Here is a 7,198-nt window from a genome sequence, read left to right as displayed (position 1 = left end):
CTCTTCCCTGGAAAAAGAAGTAATACTGTGCTTTCGAAGTATCCCCATGCTCCTCATGAAAATTGCTGGAGCACCTAAAATGTTCTGCTGAAAAAAACAGATTTTTTTGCATATTATCTTGCTAAACATTTTTTTGTGAACATATCCAAACTTTACTCAAATACCTTAAGACAAAGATTACACAAAAAAGAGAAAAAGAAAATATGGGCAAATAACAGAGACTTAATTTACTCTCCTCCAGTGACACATGAGAACATCCTATGGACTAAACCATACATGTAAAACCTATAATTGATATAAAAAATTAAGGAGATGACTATATTTTCTTTTTACAAAAGGTTATTATTCTGACTTTCTTTCCTTTCATCCACATCAGGCGGATAGTACAATACAAATTCATATGCAAAATGATCCAATCACTTTCCCAACCCAGTTACTATGTCTGCCAGGTACACTTAATGACTGAAGTTTGTGTTTCAACCAGTGGAAAGAGATCAGTTACAATAGCTTGGGTGGTTTTTAATTATTTGGAATGCATTGACATGTTTTATATTGCTGATTTTCTTATGTTTCTCTGTAAAATTGAATGGTATTATGGATAATTTCACATGAGAAACATACAGAAACACTGGAACAACTGCTGTAGTGAGACGACATGTCCATATTTCTCATTATTCTTTCTGGCCATTGTCAAACGTATATATTTTCAGCTAGCTCTTCCAGTATATGAGTCAGATTTATTGAACTATAATTTCTGAGAAGCCCCCTGAATGTTTTTATAATTAACATCACTTTTTATTGACTGCCTTTCTTTCATACTGAAGTCAACTTAATGAACTTAGTGCACACACTACTAACTACAAAATGACTGTTAGTAGTTTGACAACGAATTCTTTTAGCTTTTTGTGCAAAAAAAGTCTGATTAAACTGGTTGCTACCGTTGATGCTATTGATTTCTTTTAAAATGATACATATTACAATTTGAAATAGATCCTCCACTCACCACATATGAATATATTCCATGAAGGAAAATTTTTGAATGTCTTCATAGAAAACACTTGTGCAAAATATATTATGTACCTTTCTTTTCTATCCTTATTTTCCCTGAACAGTCTTTGTTTTCCTGAGTACTGTATCTTGATCATCTATTGACTCTTCAGTCTCTGTTGTGACTCTTCTAATGTCTTCCAAAAATTTATTTGCTTTTGATGTCATTACTAAATTGTTCATAAATAGCCTTTTAGATTCATGTATTATGTTTTTTCATTTAACTTTTTATAATCTGTGTACTTTTATAGTTCTAGACAGAAATTCCAGTCTTTGTAGTCAGTCATTTTAGTTTTAGGATCCTCATTTACATTTCTTTTTACACATGCTGCCTTTATTTGTGGTCTTGTTAAAGATGGTTTGAATTATTTTTGGATGTTTTGGTGTCATTAAACATTCCCAGTGTTGCATGCAAACACTTTACTTGTTTTGATGCTCCTTTAAAACTCTTCCTCATTTTCTCATAGTTTGTTTCTTAGATGTTAATCAATAATATAGTGGACATTTTTCTTTTTTTTTTTTTTTATGCAGCTAAATGAATTTTGTGATTTTGCTCACTAAATGGTTATAAACCAGTTTTCAACCTGTTTCAGTGTATAGATATGGGCTTTGTGATTCAAGCTGTTTCTTCAAACAACAGACTAAAATTTTATTACTGAACTAAATTTTGTGTTAGCTGTCCATATAAATAACTAGATCTTCCAATTATTATTAGGAATTTTGTACTTTAAGATTGCCGGTCGCACAATCACTTGGCTAATACTTAGTATTACATTTCCTACTTATCTTTGGAAATATAATCCACGCGTTATATATATAATGCGTTCATTATAACTGACTAAGCTCCCTAAGCAGCAGCACTGCTTCTTCTCTAAAAGGTCTGTCCTGTTATTTCTATGCATTTGGTGTGGTGGCAGTATGGTATTTTGCCATTTGTGTTACTGCCATTCAAATGGTTTATGGTCAATATACCCTGCTGTAAAGTGACTTCATTTGCTGAGCCTGGTCTTTGATTACTAAAAGTTGCAAAGTTCAGTCTTTAAATATTTATTTTTCTTTTTTGTTTGTTTGCGTCTCATTTTAGGAAAAAGAGATTTTATGCTGCCATTCCCAATGTCATAGTGTCATATAATAAATCAGGTTGAAATGTCAGTATTCAGATCTCCCACTCAAAGGAGGGTCGGTGTCCGGGCCCTGAGGTCACCCACAGCTCTGACTGCCCCTGCCCAGCTCTTGGGCCTCCTCCCATCCTGCACACGTCCCAGGACACCACTGCACACCTCTGGGGACATCAGCCCCTGCCCCAGCGATGCTGCAGCAGGGTTGGTCTCCAGCTTCCCCCAGCCCTGCCCTACCAGGCCATAGTCCCAGCCCAGTTGGGGCCAACCGTAAACCCACGTCCTGGCCCATTCTTGGCCCCTCGCTATCCCCAGAGAGATGCCCAATGCCCCGCGCTGGTGCCCAGCTCCCACCAGCTGCCCTGCTCCTGGCTTGGGTGGTGGGACAGACCCTGGTTGGGGGGCCCATGACCTGCCACCCCCATAGGCAGCCCCCATCAATCTCAGCCCACAGGAGCTGACATCTTCGTGGCACTCTGACCATCAGCTCTGGGGTTAGACCAGGTTGCTCAGGGTTTTATGCAGTCAGGTTGTGAAAACTTCAAAGGCTGGAAACCTCACAGCGTGCTCAAGACCACTGACTCTATTGCCTGCCTGTCCTCATGGTGAAAAATGTTTTTCTGTACCCAGTACAAAGCTCTCCTATTTCAACTTGTGCCTGTTGTCCCTCACTCTACTGCCATGCACCACTGTGAAGACATCAGCTCTGTCTTCTTCAACATCTCCTTATAGCCTCTAGGGGGCTGCTGCTAGGTCCCTTCAAAACCTCATCTCCAGGCTGAACAAGTCCGATCCCCTCAGCAGTAAGGTGACATATCATATTAATCCACCAGTTCTCCACCACACCTTACTTTCCAGTTCCCTATAAAATTTTAAAAGTTTAAGCATTGGAATATGTACTCTGTTTTGGTTTATCTGATTCCAGTCCTTCCCAGCTAAGCTCAATCTACTTCAAGAGTTTCCCCATTATCTAATAAACCTTTATAAACAGTTGGAAATCACTTTACAAATGGAAATACAGCAAGAAAGCATTAATCATCATTTACAATTTAGTCACATAAATTCAAATCTGAAATGTAAAATTCCCTATTTTGGTTATTTCTATTTTGTCGGGTGATATTACCATAGATGAGTCAAGGGTGTATACCAAATATGAGTCACGTACACGGTACCAATGGTGAGCTCTTTCTTGTCTAGTGAGTCACACACTGTGCATCTCCCAGTCATGGGCTCAAATGTTCAGCTTGTCCAGCAGCTGGGACTGGATCCTTGCTTCCCCCAGGTGCCTCCTGCACAGCTTCAAGCACGTGATCCCCTAGTAGCTTATGCATCCAGCTGCCCAACTCCCAGAGAACCCCTCTCGCCCCCAGTCCAAATGTCCCACTCACCAGCCAGTCCAGCTTCCTGCTGGCCAGAGTCACAAGCTGACGGCACACCATGCTGGCAACATGAGCACATGGGATTCCCATCCCTGCTCAACCCCTGGCACTCAGCTTCCCCATATACCCATGTATACACCCCAGAGTGCCCTGAACCCAGGAAAATCACTTGACATGGAGTTTAGTGAGAAGCTGGACCAGGCTCTGATAGTCACGTGCAGGCTTGGCCAGACAGGTGTCCATCCCAGTGCCTCTTTCTACAGGACTGGCTCCTTTTCTCCCTTTCTCCCTCTGTTTTCCCACACTTGTTCCTCCCCAAACCATTGTAATCTGTTCCCTTCCCCACCTCCCTTAATTCCCCTAAACATCTGATAGCAAGTCGTGTGCAGTCCTGAAATGCTCTTCCCTGCACCCCACAGCAAGCCCTGTAGCCCAAGCAGTGCCACCGGTCTGTGGGATGACCTGGAGAGCCTCCTCGCTGACTCCTGGAGCTGTGTCCCCCCTGGGGCATGGAGCTGGTGCTGCCCTGGGACAGCCCTGGAGCCAAGAGGGGGATTCCTGTCTCTGAGTGAGGCATTGGGGTTTCCCCTGCCATCACACCTCTGTGCTCCTTTGCGGCCATGGGGATCACCCTTTGACAGGCTGATGGATCCTGCTGGGCACTTGGAGGAACAGGGCAGGGTGGTACTGGGATTCCCTCAGTTGTGATGTTCCTCTGTACTCCTTTGTGTGTGGGGAGCAGCTTTTGTCGCGTTACCTAACAGAGGACACTCCATGATAAGAAAGCATTAGATGCATGCACTTCTCGGGACAGAATCGTGTATGTGATAGTATTGTCACAAATATGTGACAGGAAAAATCCCATAGAGGTCAAAAATATTTTCATGTTGTCACATAGAGCTATGAAAGTCAAACTTTCTCGAGTCGATTTGCCAGTGGTTGAATGATGCAACAGTGCTCTAACTCCATTGATTTACATATTTTTACCATAAAACTCAGCATTTTTCTAAGCAGAAATATATTTTCCAAATCCAGAGGTGCAATGCTAGGGACTAATGACGCTGTCAGTCAATACATCTTATTTAATCTCCAAAAGCCTTATTCACATGCTGGCTTGGTTTACAAATGAAAATGAGAGATTAGTGTTTCCAACTTAATCATTCCTCACAGCTACATCAAAAGACCCTGAGAAGACATTTGTGACTGTTGTCCTTTTACTGTGTGTCCCAAAGATGGATCACACCCCAGTTCCCATGGCAGAGTCTTGTGGTTACCTTCAGCAGTGCTTGCACAGTGTGGCAATGTGCATTGCCAAATTTGTTGAAATTCAATTTTATTTCCAGAAGTACTAAATCCACTGACATTATAAGTTATAATAGTAAAATGGTGCAACCTTTTTTTTTTTTTAATGAAGCCTTACTTCATTAAAAACTAATAGTTTATTGATTAAATGTGATTAAATGTGGCTTAATGCCTTGTTGTCGAATTTTAAGAGATATAGACTACACCAAAGAGAGTTCCTGAGAGTTGTGGCACTGAAGTCAAATAAGCAAAGTTATTTTATTGAGAAATGGTAGCTTGACTTGTCTGTAAAATTTATAGGGCTGGAATGATCTTCAAAACCTCCTAGGAGTTGGAGAAGTAAATTGCATTTGATGTAATGGGAAACATTTGAAATTTTTTAATGCAGGGCAATGTATTCTACACGCTTGCTATCAAGAAACTTTTTCAATCTTCTCCTGCCTTTGGGATGACACTTCTGATGACTTTTAAAATGAGAGAAGAAGACTTACTCTATGTTGGTGACATTGGAAATACCTCTATGCTTGTGATGGAAATCTGCTGTCTGTTATGAAGTTTTACGGGGAAGTTCATGAGAAAGTTTCCTTATGTATAATCTGTTTTACACAATTATAGAAAACAATTTGATTTTGATCAAAATCACATTTATATGTGGTTGTGTCCCCAATAAGTAAGTATGAAAAAATAAGAATGAAGATTACGTACTTGTAACAGATTTTTCTCTCCCAAGGATTTTGTGGGTTTATTTATTTATTTAACACACTGTACCTTAGAGTGGAGTGAAATGAGTACATTTTGCTATGGAGTTCTCCTGCATGTAGATCAAGTGTTTTGTGGGCCCATAGAGATATAACCTCTGACTGCCATATTTATGATTTTAAATTGCTACTGAAAATGAGTTACGAATGCAAAACTCAGATCTACCTTTGGGTGTTGATAATAATTTTAAAAACAGATGTGCGTGTTTGCATAATAAATGTAGTTATTTTTTTCCGTATATTTAAAATGTAAAACCCATATATGATTCTGCTAACCTTTGTAAGAGCATCACTGAATCTGAACATAAAAATGCAGATAATATTCCATTTAGATTAGCCAATGATATATCTGAGTGTCCATACTCAAGGTCATTATTTCTAAGCATATCCAGGTGAAAAATGTAGAAGGGAAAAAGAAAGACAAAAGAAGGTGGAGTCGTAAAGTTTTCTTGTTCATTTCCATAGGAAGTTGTAATGCTGATATTTATCCATGAATTGAGGCAGAGTAATGCTAAAACTCATTATTAATCACATTGAATTGCTAATGAATCTTTCTGGAGACTTTGCATCCAGAGAACATCTACTACACCAAAGAATGGTTTCTGAAGGTAAGAATGACAGGTCCTATTCATGCAATATACTCTATTGAAGTTGGTTTCTCTTTTTAAATCTTACCGAGGGACAGAGGTAGTGCAATTACTGAGAGCTGTCCTGAAAATTGTGTTAACAGGAATAAAACACAAAATCTGTTGTATTTATCAACTTTTTGTTCTTGTGGTTGGTTTTTTGGTGTTTTCTTTTTTTTTTTTTTTTGTGGACTCCCTCACAGTTTTAACACCATGGAAGTAATTAAGATATCTTTATGTATTAACAGTTCACTGTTCATTTTTTGCTTCCCTCCTCAAAAGCTTCTGAAATTCCATAGCTATTAATTTCATTGGTATTTTGTTCCATATCAAAATTTAGGTTAAAGACCTAGAAAAATATTAGGGTAATCTTTTCTATTTAGCACCAACGGGGGGGGGATCACCTTCTGAGATGATCTCACAGATTTAAACATCTGAAAACCACCACCTTCTTTTCTTAAATTTTGAATGCCTACAGATTCAAACCTGACTAATATTTGGAGACAGAGCCATGAGAAAAGTTCTCATAATTAACATTTAATAAATGGAAAATAAATCATCCTAAATAAAAATAATACCACAATAAACTGGTGGATGAGGGAGCTTACCTACCATATCCAAGTGCTAAAAGGGCTATAAACAAAAAGCAATTTATTTTTATGACCTTCTCTATTAATTCACCATTAAATTTTTTTTCTCTGATAAAATTAAGTCTATTCTAAATTACTAGGTATATTTTTTGTTAACTTAAAAAACAAAAAAGATAAAAATCTGTGAAAAGGATGTTGGAATAAGACTTTATTTTCTCTCATGAAATAAACCACGGCCAGGGCTAAAACCACAGGCAGCATGGGAAGGCTCTTTGATGACTACTTGCCAAATTGTGTGTGGGCTTGCCCTTTGACGGGCAGAGTTTAGATTTTCCTCTTCCCAACTCTTCTTCACATTTGCTGCTCATTTGGCTGATG

This window comes from Charadrius vociferus, unplaced genomic scaffold (assembly GCF_000708025.1).
Source record: "Charadrius vociferus isolate BGI_N301 unplaced genomic scaffold, ASM70802v2 scaffold52, whole genome shotgun sequence".
Classification (NCBI taxonomy): domain Eukaryota; kingdom Metazoa; phylum Chordata; class Aves; order Charadriiformes; family Charadriidae; genus Charadrius; species Charadrius vociferus.
This window is presented reverse-complemented; position numbering follows the sequence as displayed.